Source organism: Vanessa tameamea, chromosome 23 (genome assembly GCF_037043105.1).
Source record: "Vanessa tameamea isolate UH-Manoa-2023 chromosome 23, ilVanTame1 primary haplotype, whole genome shotgun sequence".
Taxonomy (NCBI): Eukaryota; Metazoa; Arthropoda; class Insecta; order Lepidoptera; family Nymphalidae; genus Vanessa; species Vanessa tameamea.
This window is the reverse complement of record NC_087331.1, coordinates 2452227-2471199: the sequence shown is the minus strand read 5'-3', so window position 1 is coordinate 2471199 and position 18973 is coordinate 2452227. Positions and strand designations below refer to the sequence as shown.

At 31.6% G+C, this 18973-nt stretch overlaps 1 protein-coding gene across 1 annotated transcript in view; it reads left to right on the top strand.

Annotated features, from left to right (window-relative positions):
* The window catches only part of LOC113397669 (pikachurin), a 190537-nt gene that overhangs the window by 43059 nt on the left and 128505 nt on the right, over window positions 1-18973 (top strand). The window lies entirely within an intron of this gene.

Below are 18973 nucleotides of genomic sequence, written 5' to 3'. Positions count from 1 at the left end.
CTGCAGTGGTAGGCAGGCAATAATGATACTAATAATGTTCATACACAAAATTCTATTGTACATAAAATATATTTAATAATCAATGAATGATTTTATTAATAAATAACTTTTCTTCTATATATCATATTAATATATATAAAATTTTAGTAATAACCGAAGCTTTTCTCGCGTTAAACAATTTCAATATAAAATAGTTCAACTTATATTAGTTAAAGTTATCACTGCTGTCGGACATCCAGAGACGCACGCACATGTTTGTTTTTATGAAAGTTTTTTTTTTAATTTATCTTAGGATAAGGCAAATGTTTGTGTAACTTCGTCTATAGATACTGACACCATATTAACAACTTCTGTGTACACAACAGTAAAGCAACAACCATGAATCATATGTGATTTACAGGACAGGGAGATGGTTAAGTAGAAATCACTTCTTACCATCAATTCGCAGTCAACAAACAGGAATTAAAGGTGTCATATGTGTCAAGTTACACTGGTTCATCCACAATTCAAACCAAAATACAGTGATGCAATACAGAAATTCAAGGTATTGCTGTTTCGAGGTTTATAAATGGTAAGTGAGTACCTAACTTCCATCAGTAATGCCGTGGAGACAATATGTTGATAATTTTTTTTTATATGTAAAAATCATTACTAATATTTGATCTAGTGGTAATAACAACCTAACCTCTAAAAATCCCACTGCTGGGCTGAGGCCGTCTTTCACGTCGTCTCAAAATGGGTTGGTGGCATATACATTTGATTTAAATCTAGACACATGCAATGAATGCAACATGCAAATGAATATGAGTTTCATTTAAATCTAGACACATACAAGCTTTCTCACGATGTTTTCTCGCTGCACACGAGATGAATTACACACACAAATTAAGCAAATGAAAATTCAGTGGTGCTTGCCTGGGATTGAATCTGAATCATCGGTTAAGATGCACGCGTTCCAACCACTGGGCCATCTTAGCTCATATTTGATATATGCGAAGTAAAATATATTTTTAAGAGAATATTTAGTATCGAAGCTTGGCACAATATAATTTATATTTTTTTGAGAAAAATATCAATAAAAAATATTGTAAATAGAATAAATACATACGTTATCGTTACCTAAAAGTGAATTAAAACAACATTAATAAAAGCATATATCTATAATCATTTATAGATATAAAAAACAGATTAAATTTATTGCAAACAAATAGATACTAAAATACTCGTTAATAATATAACTGTGTATACATACATACATACATACATACATATACATAACGATGTATACAAACATCGAGAGTGCGGGAAACACGAGTCCCATTAAGGCAAGAATCCGATTTCGATAATTAAAGTCCGTTTTCCTCACATAAATATCCGTTTCAAGCAAATATATATTATATAAAGATATGTAGACCAGTAGTTTCGGACGAAAAAGGAATATCTACATTATATATATCGATGTCGATATAAAACCACTAAAACTGTATTATTTTTCTTGCACGCGCGTTTCATATAAAATAATATTTAATAATTCCTAGATGTCCGAAAATCCACAACAACGCGATTTTTAAGACACTTTCTGTCTCGCACAACCACTCTGTGGAACTAGCTTTCGCCGGCGGTTTTTCCGAACCGATACGACTTAGGAACCTTCAAGAAAAGAGCGTACTCTTTCCTGAAAGGCCGGCAACGCAACTGCAAGCCCCCCGGTGTTGCAGATGTCCATGGGCAGTGGTAGTCACTTTCCATCAGGTGAGCCTACTGCTCGTTTGCCAACAATGACATAAAAAAAAAATTAAAAAAATTCAATCATAATAATTATATATTTTATTCATATAAGAAATATTAACATTAAGTCCTTATGTACAAATATGAATTAAAAATAGTGACCGTATAAATCATGACCGCGTGGAATGGCGGCAAGAATGCTAGCAGCATTTCCATGTTGAATCGCAGTACCGACTCTCTGGGCAAATCAAAACAAATCTAATCGAATCAAAGTATACTTTATTCAAGTAGTCTTTTACAAGCACTTTTGAATCGTAATTTATCAAACTATTTAAAGTAACGCTACCACCGGTTCGGAATGCAGATTCTACCGAAAAGAATCGGCAAGAAACTCAGCAGTTATTCTTTTTCAACATCTAAAAATACAGTCATGTTAGTTAAATACAATTATATATGTATGTTATGTCTCCTGCCTGGAAGTCAACAAGCATTTTTATCATCAATAACTTGAATCTATGAAACGGCAAAGTTAAAGTTTCAACTGCAATTGGGACAGAAAAATAAATTGAAATAATTTAAAAAAAAAACATTTACGTAATTAACGTTTATAATGTATTAAAACTAACGAACACTTAACTTAAACAGTTTAAATCAGACATTAAAATTCCACAGTGTTCTGATATGATAAATTAACTGATTATCTATCTCGTATTTAAAATAAATAACTATTAATGAAAATTTATCGTCTCCGTAATTTACTGACCCGTGATATTAAATAAATTAAACCTAAATGTATAAATTATCGATACTATTTTATAATTTTCTATCTGTAATCCGATTACCTATTTGTGTGATGCATTAACTAATATTATCCAAAATAATAATGTAAACGCAGAGTAAGCCTGCCGCGACTAAAACAATTTCAATGTAATCTTGTATTTCAATAGTTTTAAATCTGGATAGTAACAGTTTAAGTCCTCCTTTATAAGTAAGATCTATAACTCTTGTCTTTCTATATTTTTATGTTATAGTAACAGAAAATTGGGCTACTCGATGGTAAGTGGTCACCACCGCCCATAGACATTGGTGCTGTAAATAATATTAACCATTCTTTACCTAATTGACATTTTTGACTACAGGCACAAGGGGCATCAAGGTCCCGAGTTTGCTGGCACATTCCTAGTCCTCACGGTGACAAGCCACCATCGGATATCCCATTTGAAAATGTAAATAAATAAAAATCGAAACCAATTTAAATTAATGTTTAATTTCTACTTTACCAGAGTTCGATTCTGAGTTTTTATGATATTATCATTACATAGTATAAAAGAAAGTCCCTTACCGCTGTCTGTCCATATGTATGCTTAGATCTGTAAAATTACACAGCGGATTTTGATGCGGTTTTTTTTAATAGATACATTGATCAAGAGGAAGGTTTATATGTATAATACATGCACAATATAGTAGAGAAACACTGATAATCTTAGAGGTTCCTGAAGTGATGTCGTAAATAAACATATTTTTTGCGCTTACATTGCAAACGTTGGCTGAACCCTACGAGTTAGATCAAAATAATGTGCTACAGTATTGTACACCTTAAAAAGGTCTTCAAAAAAGTTCATGATGGTATATGTCTATCTCTTAAGGATAACCCACAGTAACCATTTTTTACGAGCAATAATGGCTTATTTTCGAAGCGATTGTATTGCTTGCAATACAGCATTAGTTATTATTCAACTAAGTACCTTAAATACATTGTCAATTTGATATATGTAGATCAACAGCATGTAATTTAAATGAATATTTTTGAAGATATTACAGATTTAAAACGCAGGGACATAGCGGTTTGTATTGTCTAATGACTGAAAAGCTGTGAACGTTATAAGAAATTCTGAAATATATTTATTATCAGCATTGCACCCGCGCGAAGCCGGGGTGGGTCGCTAGTATTTTATATGTATGGATATACCTTATATGTGTGCGTACCTTGGCTGCGTGTCAGTGTGTAAAAATTGAGTCTTGTTTCAAATAGAGTCGTATTAGTGTGCGTTTAAGATGTTGCACCCACACCAAAATATATTCTTATATAAATTATTTTTGTTTGTTCGCTGGAAAAACGCATTACGCGTTTCCCCCACGTAAAACGGGCTGGTATGTGGCACTTGCCAGTGACAAGGACGGCTAGTACACCGGAATCCCCACTAAAAACCAGCTGTACCCTCTTCGTCTCTTCGGCGGGCGCCACGGGATCGCTTTCCTATCTTACAGTAACGAAATATAATCATGTACTTACAGCGCCATAGCTTATAAATTAAAAAAATACCGTGTTTTAAAATAGTAATTAATATAAAATCACTTTAAATATAACTTCTTTTAAACTCACAGACCTATCTCGTTCAACTAACAGTACAATCAATAAGTTCTGTTTCCCATATACTCCTGAGCCCGTTTCCTACCCTCAGTGACAGAGCTAATTGCGACCATTCAGAATTTACTGCAATGGACCGCGGCAGGCTTTGATTGGATATAAATTTAAACCCGACGTACTGATTGGTTTACTCGAAGCGCCCCATGTCACGTTTTGTGGTTACTGTTTTGTAAAATATATTCTTTAAAGATGGGTTCGAAATAAGTAGTGCAGCAGTACGCCACTTTATTTAAATGAAGTGCTGAGAATTAATAATTAGAATATCGCTTCGGGAATTATTATGAAAGGCCCTATTTATAGCAATTAAAATCATAACAAAACCCCATAGTTTGAAGAAGAATCTAAATATATATTTGGTGCTATATATATATCTGTATATATATACAAATATGTAGTGGCTAGCGTATAAGGTCCCCGGTTTGAATTCTGCAGTGCCAACGCTGTAATAGTTTGGTAATTATATACAGTACATTTGAAAATTCACGTAAACCAAGAAGGTTGGTTTAAATATTGCGTAGATTAAAAAAACTTAACTTGAATTTGAGACTAAGATTTTGTTAATAAACATTCGGACCTACATTGTGAATAAAATATTTTTTTAATTTACAATTCTTTAAAAATGTAGCGAAGCGCCGTTCTCAACAAAACACATTGAGGCTTTAATCCTATTAAATTACGATTGAATAATCGCATTTTTATGCTAATAGACAGTAGTATATAAATCTATAATAACGAAGGTTAATAAATTTATATCTATACTGATCATATAAAGAGTAAGAATATATAGGGGGTAATCAAAGCAAGCAACGGTCCAATTAAAAAAAAAACTGTAGAAAGCCACACTACTCCTAAGCGCTATATAAGTATTTTTATTTATACTAGAAATATGTACGAAGATGAAGCGGGTCGCTGGTATACTATAAATCTAAGCAAGAATCCAAGTCATAAATATGATTTATAGACTATACTTTAATCAGAAATTCCGAAGGTAAACAAGAAAATTCTATGCATATCATATATGAAACTATTTCAAGTTTACAAACACAGCTTCAGGAATATACATAATACCTTACAAACGTAACTTTTATATGATTGACGTGATACGTTTTGTATGAAAAGTATTAAAATAAGGAATATACTTCCGAATATATTTGATCGCGTCATTGGCTCATAATCAAAATATATTTACAGTACAAATCGAGGAATAACTTGAAACTGAGTAGTTTTAGTCGGTATTTTAATAAAAACAAATTTGATTCTTATAAATATATTTTCTATAACTGTGCTACGTCTGTTATACTTTTAACTTTGTTTGTCTGTAATACTTTTAATACTTTGTAAGAGGCCAGCCCAGCCATGTTCAATGGATTCACAGATAACATGACATGACATATTTACTTGATGGTGGGGCTATTTTTAAAGGATCTATGGTGTCTTGGTATGTTTGCGTCCGCCTTTATATTCGCCATTAAATGACGTCTAAATTAGATTGGCTGAAGCAGTTCGATTTGCATTGATCCAAACTATAATCTCTAATAAAATTAAACTGGCACAGTAGTCTTAAATCACATTTAACAAAACTAATGATCTGTATAAAGTCGGACGCATTTGTATGGATTCTTGACCGCATTTCAAATCTATTCCGAAGCGTATCGCGATATATAAACTATTGATATCCACTAATGTATGAAATGAATGAAACACAATGTTATTTGATGTTTATTTGCTTAATGAATGTTGTAAAACGGTTGATTTAAACGATGTTTTCTCTTTTTCATTCTAACGTCAAATTACTGATGTCAGAAAGAGAGAAATTGGTGTGTCATCCATTAACGTTGTATTAGTAAAATGTTTCCACTTACGGCTTCAGCTGTGTGTGTTCTTTTCCGTACCCGTGACGTGTAAGGAAAATTTTATTATGATTAGTTAATATTTAATACATGAAAGAATCACATTTACTCGGTGGCAGTTCTTTGTGCAACTCCGTCTGGGTAGGTATTACCAGTTCATTAGATATTCTACCGCCAAACAGTACTCAGTATTGTCGTGTTCAGGTATGAAGGGTGAGTGAGTCATTACTTAGTTCCCAAGGTTGGTGGCGCATTACCAATATGAGGAATGGTACAAAAAATGCTTAAACATACTTCCTCTCATATTCATATTAGATATTAGTAAGCAAATTAGGATGATATTCAAAATTAATAAAATATGGTATTTATATTATTTATTCTCAAACAGTCGAGTTCGTTCAGGTAAATAAAGGTTATAATAAAAATGAAGAATAAAAGTATCTTTAGCTGCCTACAAAAGACATAGAGATTTTTTTCATATTTTACGTACATACCCAATTAGTCTATCAAAGAAATTTCGTAGAAATATTTCGTATATACATATTTTATTTTCCTTACGTTTACTTATATATTCAAACTAATATGATGTAAGGATAACTTTAATTAATTTTTTTACTGGTTACTTCCTGTATCACATGAAAAAAGAAATTAAGCTTATATCTTTGGGTCGGATATAGGGTAGATAGTATGCTAATATACGATATACTATATGGTAGTTAAAAGGCTGACGTAGTGGAACAAAAAATGTAGGCCACTGAACGCTGCCAACAAAATAACAGATGCAAAAACACATTTATGAGGCCTTTGTAGGTTTCAAAATATCAACAGTATGCACATCAATCTATCTAAATAGATCACCCGCAATAAACTTTTTTTTTCTTAAACGGATTAACTAACGACTACTGTAGTTAAATTTAAAACCAAAGAAGTATTCATATATAAATCCTTATTAAAATAAATTATTTATTTATTCGAAACACTTTACACAATTCTTACCAGAAATTTTATTTTTTAGAAGTATGCACAGTAAGGGCGACTAGATTGTTTTACGACTATTTATCACATTGATTAAAAAAATCTGAATAAAATCCATACATTATCCGTACGAAGTTGGGCCGGGTGAGTGTTCTTTAAAACCGTAAACTCTAACAGTGTGGAGTTTTCTTTTAATCAGGATTATAGGTTTTGTATAATGATGTAAACGAAATTTACCTTTTCATGTCAGAGATAATAGTTTACTTTATAATAAATGCAAAATAATTAATCTTGTTGAGTGGTAGTGAGATTTACATCCTTTATTATAGAACAGAAGAAGATAGGGTTGTGTATAGATTAAACAATATTAAATATTTTATTATTACTGATTTATAATAAAGTTATTGATATACATCATTTAACAAAAAATATATACAATGTATTTAATTTTTCATTGAAATAACTAAATGCTGACAACCCTACAGCTTACAATCCTACAGGATTAAACGTTTACGTCGTGGATACGAGACTCGTTAGTGCAGGAAATTGTGATACTTCAGTACCTTTGTATACAAAATGCCTTCCCATTGTAAAATTTATTTACGATTTTACAGAGAGTTTTTTAAAATATTAAGACACAAATATGATCTCCTTATTTATTTCAAGTATCATAGATATAATGTAAATGAATCAGATGAAATAAAAATTAAAAACTTAGTGCTAGGGATTTGTTCAAGTCTATTTGTTAAAATCTATTAACAATTCTAAATCATTCGTTATCTTAATTAAAACAAATATTACTTTTATATTAATAAATAATTTATTGAACCATATATTTATTCAATATAACTAAGTGCTGGTTTCATACGGATAGAATAAGAATATTATTTATTTTTGTTGAAAAAATACCGGGTCATAGTACCGCCTACCAAAAATTGTCCAGTCGTTTACGAAGAGTTGAATTTATCATTGTCATACTGTCGTACTGAAATTGATATAATGTAGTTTTTGACAGCCCTATTGCATGTGACCTTGAAGTGTTAGGAGGAGGAGTATTTTCATAAGTGTTACACAAAGTGCTCTAAAGAGAATTAATTTGTAGCACGATTTTTGTATAATTATTATTACTACTGTTCGCTCAGTGGTACTCATTCAAGGCGCATAATAATTATTGAAAATTTGAAGAAAACATATATGTATGATTTTACAATTTTTCAATATTTTATTTCCAAATTAATTTGTTTCTTTTTACCATTTATGAGCACCGAGTCTTAATACTTACCAAATAAAACAAAATGAAAATCATTTGTCAAGCAGAGTAAAAAATGTACTGAACCGTTTTGTCTTTGCTTATTTAATATAGATTATCTATCACAAGACTAAACATATAATAATAATAATATTACCGACATTTACAGTTTTATAATAACTACTTACATTTTAAATACTAACCACTAATGACAGAAGTTTGATTTTTATGAATATCTCAATGTTGACAACCCTATAGGTTTTCGCAGGATTTACGTAGATAGGGTTTAGTTCTATTTGGACATGGAATATTGTTCTTAAAGTATTTTCATATCGATATTTAGAAACTTGCTCGGCTATCAGTAGTTGAGCTCTTTGTTTCAGTATTTACTAACTAAAATTTACTCGTTATTGTGTTAACCATTGTATTTGATATTATTGTTAATAAACTATTATTTAAACAAATATGATGTTTAACCTTCCCTGCCTAAGTCTTGAAAAGTTGCATAAAATTAATAGTAGAGCTACTGATATACCTCGGATAGACCAGTAGGTCATCAAATGAATCGTAAGCAATAAACAAATCATTGTTATAACATATGCCGTGCGATTTGCTAATTGCTCTGCTATATTAAGCACTAGACACACTTGATTAATAAATATATTTTTAATACAACACTATTGCACTTAAATACATATATACATTTTAATTGTGCTTCCTAAGATGTCTTAGTAACAACTTCGCCAACATTCAGAACGCCGGGTTCAAATCTACAAGTGCCAATTTTGTCAGTAATGAAATGTTTTTTATTCTTCTCGTGCTCAATGAATTGAAATATATCGAAGACTCGCTTGTTAACACCGACAGGAAGCACTGTGCTCCAGTTCCCCCCATCTTAAGAGTTACGAGTTTATCTCGTTACCAATGAGAACATTTTCCATTTATTATTTTATTTACTTACTTTAATAAAACTGTTAGTTCAATTTTCTAAGAAATAATTTCCACTCGAGCTCGTTCTTGGAAATTTAGACGTAATACGATTTCTTACCTATCTCGTTGAAATAGGAATCTAAATCATTAATAATGCGAACGAGTAAAAAAATACAAAACTGACAAGGTTTCTGATAATTTTATTATGCACATAGCATTATAGCGTATTATAGATGAAGATCCTCAAGTGTTTCAATGTAACAAAAAATTTAAATAGAACCTAAATTACAAAATGCCACTTTACTTTCGTCGATCACCTGAAAAACACTCTAAAAACTATGAACTGTCATCCGTTTTTGTACTTTGTCACAATCGTAATACAGTCGATAATGGCCTGTCGTAAATACAACGGATATTAACTGTCAGGTCCCTGGCATCATATCCGGAGCCGAGACTACTTCCGGTTCCTGTTGGATGTTCAAATGATTTATGTGATTTTTGAGAGATCGCTTTGTGATCGTGATTTAAATCGCTAATAACGCTTTAATGTAACTTATTAATACTTATTATATATTACACCTCGATATTTTTTAAGAAATAAAGTTTTTCCAAATCATATTTTGAGTATTTTGTCTCAACTATTCAATAAAAATTAATATTCTACACAGTTTAATGAAAATATTATTATTTAAAAAAAACAAAGTATACCTTTTATAAGCTCCGTCTGGTACTACCAACTCTTCAGATAGGTATAGGATATTCTATCGTCAATAAGCAGTACAAAGTATTGTTGAATTCCGGTTTGAAGGGTAAGTGAGTTAGTGTACCTCCAGGCACAAAGGACATAATATATTAGCGCCTAAGATTGGTGGCGCATTGGCAATGTAAGGAATGGTTGATGTTTATGGGGTTACTGACCACTTACTATCAGATGGCCCATTTGCTTGTTTGCCTTGGTTTGCGTATTATTACTACACTTACCTCTGCAACCTTGAGTCGTCTTTTGTGATATTGCCGTATAAACTCATTCAATTTGAGATTTAAATTTTAGTATGCTCAACAAACTAATTGTACAGTTCTGTAGTCGAGTTATATTCCTAGAAAATTATTATTTTAATTTAATTGCTGACTGAATATTTTTGTATAAATGTAATTTTCTTCAAGTACGTTCTATGAAATACAATTGTTATTTTACAAAACCTAATATTGGTTTAACATGTAGGACCTTTCTGACACGACAAATCCCTGGCGATTACAAAAATATCCATGACATTTGTCTCGTCCGTAAACAAACTTAAGACCTTTTAGCTTTGTAGCGATCATTAATAACACACAAAATTCCACTTCGCCCTCGGCCTTCAAGTTATGAGAGCGACAAATACGAATTCCATTTGAAAGTCGACGTTGAAAAATGTTTATTATTCAAAAATATACATTGTTTCGTTCTAAACAATCTGAAAAGTAAAACACTTAACGTTCCGACTCTATCGTTCCTGTATTTTTATTCGTAATTAGCATATTTATTAAGAAAGCCTTTTTAGCGGACGTTCTGAATGTAATAATGAAGTGCTGTTTCGTAATACTTATTTGTTAGTGCTTTGTTTTAAATTCGATTTGAAATTTTACAAAAAAAAAAAAAAAACACTAGTGTATAGTGTTTTTATAGATTTTCTGTTTTATTCAATACAAAATTATATTAAAGGTGAAAAAATGTATATATAAATAGGTTTATAGGTAATTAAAAATGATGGGAAAGATTACTGAGTTTCTTGCCGGTTCTCGGTAGAATCTAATTTCCGAACCGGTTATAGCTTTATATTTAATTCGACACTGTAATATGACGATACAAAGATGCTTTTATGAGCTTATTTAGTAAAGAATATTTTGATTTTGATTTCATTGCTTTAAAAAGGATATCACATATTATATCTGTAAAATGTAACATAACATATTTTAAATATATATACAAGTATGTTATAGTCATAAATCTTTTTCGGTCAAAGGGGAATTAACAATAATGCCAGCTAAAAGTAGATTTGACCGAGGAAAATGTTCCGACTGTAACATATTATGTAACACTTAGAAATCCGCTTCTATTCAACAAGAATATCCAACTTTAATACATTTCTCCACGAGCCTAATTCTCTTTCTGAAGATTCTTTCAAACATCTAATAGTATCCGAAACTCTGGCCCCGTCAGGAATTAATCACATTTTGAAAGCATGTTACGAAATTTTAAAACATTAATTTTAAAATAATGGTACAAGTACACGTGTATTTTTTTATTTATTTGCTTTTGTAATAGTTAGTTGGACGGGCAAATACACCACCTGATGGTAAGTGGTCACCACCGCCCATAGACATTAGCGCTGTAAGAAGCGTTTTCTTACTTACCAATACGCAACCCTGGGAGCTAAGATGCAATTTTGCTTGCACAAAGCCCCACCAAGTAAACATAACAATGTATTTTGACGTAATAAGGGATTTTTTTTGAATACGGGAAAATTAGTTGACTAAAATATATGTTTGAAAAGACTTTATACAATTAAGAAATTAACACCAAACGCGTTTTTAATAAAATTCATTTATAATTCAGGATAGAATGACTCAACAAGTTATTAAATCAATGACGAATGATTTAAATTATGACGATGACGTCAGCATATCAATCGCAGTTTTCAATACATCATTATGTTAATTGTTAACGGACGAAAGTTTTATTTTACGAGTTCGATTTTCCGACCGCAACTTTCGAGTACTGAATTTTAATTAAACCAAAAAATCTTAAAAAGAAACCACACGAAACACCAAACAAAGGATAAATAAAGCTTATTAAGGCATCTGCATAATACGGAGGGCAAAGGCTTCCTCTCGTAATGAGAGGGTTCGGATTAACCCTTCACACTGGCCCTCTTTAGTCTTATGGAAGTATGATTTTTTTCGACCCACACGTACGACTGAGGCAGCTGGTATTGACACGTGATATGACATTCAATTAAGGTTTAGTGAATGAGATTTAAACTTGATTAAATTTTTTCAAGTTAAAATAGTGACTGTGTAACTATTGGACATTGTAATTTGTTCGTGTAAACAATTTTAGTAATCGATAGATTTAAAAAAAGAAAACTTGAAATATATTTTGTATGGAAGGCAGTTATGGTAGATGACTCAGAGTCTACAATGAAATGGTTTGGAGAAGAATAAAGAAAAAGTTGCCATTTAAAAATTTTTTTTTTTTTTTTATCGGAAATATTTTATCATGACAATTAATTTAATATTATGATAAAATAAAATTATGAACACGAATAATTATGAAAATGATGATTTTATCATTTTTTTTTTTTATTTGACACTATACTTGTTTTATTTTCTGTAATAAAAGTAAATAAAGTTTATACATTCTTTAATTTTTTTCTTTCTTTCATTTAAATAAATCATGTCCATTTAAAGATAAGAATTTATTTTCTCGAAATACTCGAGGCGTATTATTCGTTATTTTTCATGAAAACAAGTTCATGAAAACTTGAATAGAGAGAAAGTGAATTAGCAGGTTTTCCACGCGCGTGTAGTAATGACACTAGTTGGATCAAAGTGCTTAATAACGCGTTGCTCGAGAGACGTTTCGTTTCAGTGTTTTTTTACGTTTTCATTTCATATTTCTACCTTTAAATACGTTTTAAAGGACTTAAATAATAAAATAGATTTTTAAAATTGGCCGTGTTTATTCGATTGTTATATTTACAATGTAGAGCTTAGATGACCAAGTCACAACATGTGTATCTGATTCGAAGACGCGGGAAATCCAGGCAAGCACCAATGATCTTTTACGTGCTTAATTTGTGTGTTAATTTTATTTCGTGCTAGGTGAAGGAAAACCACTTGAGAAAAACAAGATGTGTATCCGTTAAGCCCTATTGGAACAGCGTGGTGAATAAACTACGATAAACCTTTTTTATGATATAGATATGTGGACGAGAAATGGACCCATCGCCCATAGACAATGGCGCTGTAAGAAATAATAACTATTCTATACATGGCCAATACGCCACCAACTTTGGGAACTAAGATATTATGTCCCTTGTGCGATACTTACTTATGAGACTGTTAGGCGGTAGAATATCTGATGAGTAGATGGTACCTACATATACGGGCTTAAACAAAGACCTACCACCAAGTAACTTTCCCCCTTACCTTACCTTAGCACAGCAGAAGACATTTACAGGCAATTCTTACTTAAATAATATTAGTAACTCAAAATATCTACAATTCAATTCACATACAAGATAAATAGTTCAATTCAAATCCACTTTATCAGACCGAATAAAATCCCAAAGTGGTGTGGAAACAGTTTAGCTAGCAGAACTATTTCTTAGATATCCCGACGAGTGTGCTGCATCGATTTGCAATCCAACTATTGTACAGAAAATACTGGCGAACTTTGAATGTTGAAATATATTGGAATAGGATTTTGTACCAGCATGTTTCACTGATATTTGATGGGTTTAAAACGACTTGTTTCACTTTAGCTATATAGAACCTTGAACATATGTTTAAAGTTCAATTTTCATATTTAAATATTACGTTATTTTATAATAATTATAATAAATTCATGTTTTAAATCCGTCTTAAAACTCTTTTGGTACTCTTGATGTGCTAAAGTAAACTTACAAGTTAAATGCAAACAAACATGTTTGCAATAAAGCTGAAAAACCACATATTGATCTAATTTCAGCGACATTGCCTCGGTTCAACTTAGAGCATTCACCTCTACTTGTAAGGGCTCGGCTGCGCTATTGTTTATGGCTTACAAACGAGAGTACTGTGTAACGTCGAAAACGGAATTAAGGCGAAAGAATTGTCTACCATAGACGGATCCTTTTTTTTGTGAACTGTTATATTCGTTTTTTAAACTTCAAGGCAGGTCTTAAGCACTTTACATGTGAATATACATAAAACACATAGGAGACTTCGTGACCATTTTTGCCAACGGAGGCTGATCTCAAATGAGACTAGATAACTGGGTAGTACATATTATTATGGAACTTGAATTAAGCGTTATTAACCGCTAATATACAATACAAACAAAATAGTTTTCGTTTAGTCTTTGGTTTATAACTAATATTATAAATATACTAACTCTCATCTGGAGGCTATTACATACCTATATTCTATATTATGAGCTTGTTAAAAGCTGTGACAGCCCTGTGGAGAGGATTAATGGATGATACCATCACAGCCATAATTTGCATGATAATGTCCTGAATATGGTTATGATTGATGATTTGGAAATCATATTGGTGCTTCGGCTTCAGCTGACACCCCTACTGACCTGAACTGAACACACAATTTATGCATCTTTCCTGTGATCTTACTCTTCCTTCTCATCCATCAGTCCAATATTTAGTTTTTATAAGTGTAGTTGCAGTGTCTCATTCAATCCAATCAAGCTCAAAGCTTGGGCTTGGAGTGGAGACGTCAATAGCCCAAGCGGTCAGGGTCGATCCTATTATGCGCCTATTGTGCTCCTTATATTGCGCTATTGACGATTATGGGTAAAGTTTAATACTATTTTAATTACATGTCATGTTTAATGCCTTCTCATTGCACGCCCAAGCTACCATAAAAGTTTTTCTTTCTACTTCTCTATCATTGTCCTTTTCTATCATCCAATTTCAAACTGTTATCATAATAACACAATAGTATTTCCATAATCTAAATTATTTATTTTTATATAGCATTACATATTTAGAATAAATTAATGACAAGTTAAATATCAAGCAAAGACAGCAGTTACAGTGATTTCTTCTTGGTGGAGGAGATGGAAAATTGGGCTGATAGTGAGTGGACACCACCGCCCGTAGACATTGGCGTCGTATGATTTTTTTAAACATTCCTTACATCGTCTAATTACTAAGTAGGAACTAAGATATATCCCTAGTCCGCTCACCCTTCTAACCGGAAAATAACACTACTAATTAAGGCGTAAGATTTTATATATATTCTATCTAAACTACCTAACTACATGTACCTATATATATAAAACATTTAACTGATATTTGCATTTTAATTAAGTGTTATATATAATTAAAGTTATTTTTCAAATATGCATTGAACTTATCAAATAATTAAATTGATAAATGATAATTATGCAAACGACTTTGCGAAGTATGTATGAATTCTGTTTGATGAATTTCACGAGGCAGGAATTCCGTAATTTGACGGTTTGAACGGCGAAGGAATTGCTCTGTAATTGAGTACGACTCAGAGGTAACTGCAGCTTATTATAAATCTTAGAGAGCAAATTTTGAGCATTATAAGAGGCGAGAAAGGTGAACCGCTTAATGGTGCTTGAGGATGTTAGAATTAATGTCATGATGTCGTCCTGACTGATTTTAGCCCGACAGCTGCTGTCAAAGGAGACCAGCCAACTGTACAGGATGTATTATAGTACACAAGTGTGTGCGCAAACACAGGTGCTCTCTCTATTTCTTCACCTTCATTAATCGATAGGACGGCAAATCCGATACGACTGGAAATAATTTGGGCGCAGAAGCAGCTGCTTTACGTCCTTTCCGAAGTATTTTTCGAGTACACACTTCCAACTTCCAGAATCGGGGCTTTACTAATATTTTGATAGAAAACCCAATAACTTTTGCAATAACAAATTGAGGTCTTGTCACACAACCAACAAGGCAGTCCGTATATATCACACTCTACCATAGAAATCTACATACACTTTCCAACGTTTTAGCATTGTATCGAGATCCACTTTAAATTTCAACAATGCTGGAATATATGATCATATTATATATAGTTCGAATATGTAGGGAATATATGGGCTTACATGCATTTCAATTTGTTAAGCATGTCCTTGAATATATGTAAATATATACTGCGGGTATATTCTAAGTGGAGTGGAAGCAAAGAGTAGCAGGAAAGGTTTTAACGTATGTGAAAGCCAATGGTGGCAAAAAAGTCAGCTTAAAACTGCAACTAGAAGCGTCTAAGAGAAGAAATTCCTGCTTATTTTAATTGTAAAACGGGTACTCTTTTATGAACAAAGTTTAGTTCTTTCTTCTTACGCGTCAGTGTAGTGACTTGGCAGAAATCGTCTCGTAAGGAAAAAGCGTTTTGCCTCATTTTTATTTATTTAATCTTTCCATAATCGAAAAAGACAGTCCTTCTATTATTTATGGTTTTATATCATATTATTTAAACTTTTTTTTTTGTAATTGTTTCAATTAACACGACATTTACAATAATTATATTATTTCTTGTCATTGAATTACTCTCAAACGTTCGTAATAATTTATTCCTTTGTATCTGTCACTTAACACATAATAAATAGAAAGAGCAACTTTATTCCAACCGGACACGGCACCTGTCTTTGTAATCTGTTTTGCTTAACATTATTTTCTTTTTGTATCATTATTTTTGCATTTACTTTTTTCTCCTGATAAAACGCTTTACTATTATTATTTTAGAACCAAACCAAAGGCTTTAAAAAATAATACTAGATATTTCCCGCGCAAAATTTGAAATAAAAAAATGAAGGTCACTCATTTAATGTGAATAGGAGGTTATTGAACTTAAGGATTATAAGATTTATAAAATTAACCAAATAATAAAAATATTAAAATAGAAGTCTAAACACGATTACCATGTTTCTAACTTGAACTGATGAATTTTCAAAAAACGCTGTAATAGCTGTCTTTTATTTATAAACAGAAACTTTTTAAGCCGATTTAAATATTTCAAACATTGAAAATGGCGATATAGAAACTTTTTTACCCAACTTCAATTTTGGGTTTGGACAAAAAATTGTATAATGAATGTTCAAAACATCTTTCACTCCCTTTATCTAATAATTAATTAACATAAGCCTAAATATATGTTTTCATATTTCTAAATTTCCATACAAAAATTCACCCCCCCTTTAACCCCCTTAGGAGGTGAATTTTGAAAAAATTATGTTTCGTATTATTTGTATGTCAGTCAGTCATTATAAAATATTATTTAGTACATAATAGTCTTCAAAAGATGTTCATCATTGCTGAAGACACGGACACAGCTTATAAATGTTGAACATGTAACTTTAGGCGTCGACTGTACAGTCATTTCGAATATGCATTCGTTGCAGATAGGCTTTCATATCTCGTATTTGTGACCGTTATTTTCCGTGCCTTTGTCTGAGGTTTGCCTTTTGACGAACTCTAGGCTGTTTTATTGAAGACTTGCTTAGTAGCATGTTTTAACGACATGGACACGAATTCAGTTTATTTAACATTGTACTTTGTAACAATTAAAATTTTCAACGATAATTTGATTGAAAACTCTTAAGCACCAAGCATACTTTTTTACAAAAACAAATATGTTTTATTGCACATCAATTAATGAAATAACATACAGACACAAATGTAACGGATACTAGTCTATTGTACAAGATATATTATCCAATAGTCATTTGAAGCAACGGCAAAGTAACGGCGACAAATGGATAATCAACAAGTTTGACGAGTTGTCTAAAGCCCTGTAGTAAGCCCCTGCCAATATTGGGTTCTAGCCTGACCCAGCAGTAAACACAACACCTCATATTTGCAGCCTTAAAAGTTAAAACAAGGCAGATTTAAATCTATAAGAAAAATAACGAAAAGAATTAAATTCTCATTTTTAATACTTATCCTTTAAACAGAGTATTCGTATTAGACAACTCAGAGCTGGGCCTTGGAACGCTGACGCCGCATCCTAAACTTAAGCACCGAATTTCGGACAAAGTGCTTGACAGTATATTGCGATTTGACAGCTACACTTGGTATGTTATTTAATTCAATTTTTCTGAGTACTATAAAAATTTTAAACCTGTGACAACTTTTAATTAATCTTTTGTTATAAATTCAAGATAAGTATTAAGTATTAATAATAACCTAAGACGCTATTTAAAATAAAATCAAAAAGCACAAATCCTCTATCGAAAGGCCGTCTGGAAGAAATTGCTTCTTAAACAATAAAACCTCCTTTTGTACATACTTCTATTCAAAATCGAATAGATCATCGTGATATTTTTATTAATAAATGAAGGTACACTTTCAGAAGAAGATTTATCTAGGCATATGTATTAATACGCTTAAAGAAAACAATTGTGATTTATTTGTTAACAATTTTCTTCTAAATTACGCTTTAGAATTCTATGATATTCTTTTTATAGTGAGACAAACAATGAGGTCGATGAAAACATTGATCACTTTGATAAAATCATTGATAATCATTGTATGTGCACAAGAAGTAAGGATAAGCTAATAACGCCAAGTTTCCAACTCCGCAAAGTCAACAAATCCTTCTTGGGACATGGTATCTGTATCTATAATATAATTCCGCGGAAATTTTTAACTTAGCCATTTCATAAATTCAAAGTGGTCCAATGTGGGCCCAGTGAAATGTTGACTTCCAGGCAGGATATATTACATACATATATAATTGTATTTAACTAACATGACTGTATTTTTAGATGTTGAAAATGAGTAACTACTGAGTTTCTTGCCGGTTCTTCTCGGTAGAATCTACATTCCGGATCGGTAGTAGCTTAACTTAATATAGTTTGTTAAATGACGATTCGAAAGTGCTTGTAAAAGCCTACTTGAATGAAGTATATTCTGATGATTATTTTATTTTGATGATGCGACATTGGTATTTAAATTGGTATTCAGCACATTGTTGTCCAAAATAGACATAAAAGTAAAATGGATTCTATTCCTAGTAAAAAAACAACACGTGCCGTCAGTTTTACTATCTTATCAATTAAAAAAAAAACAATCG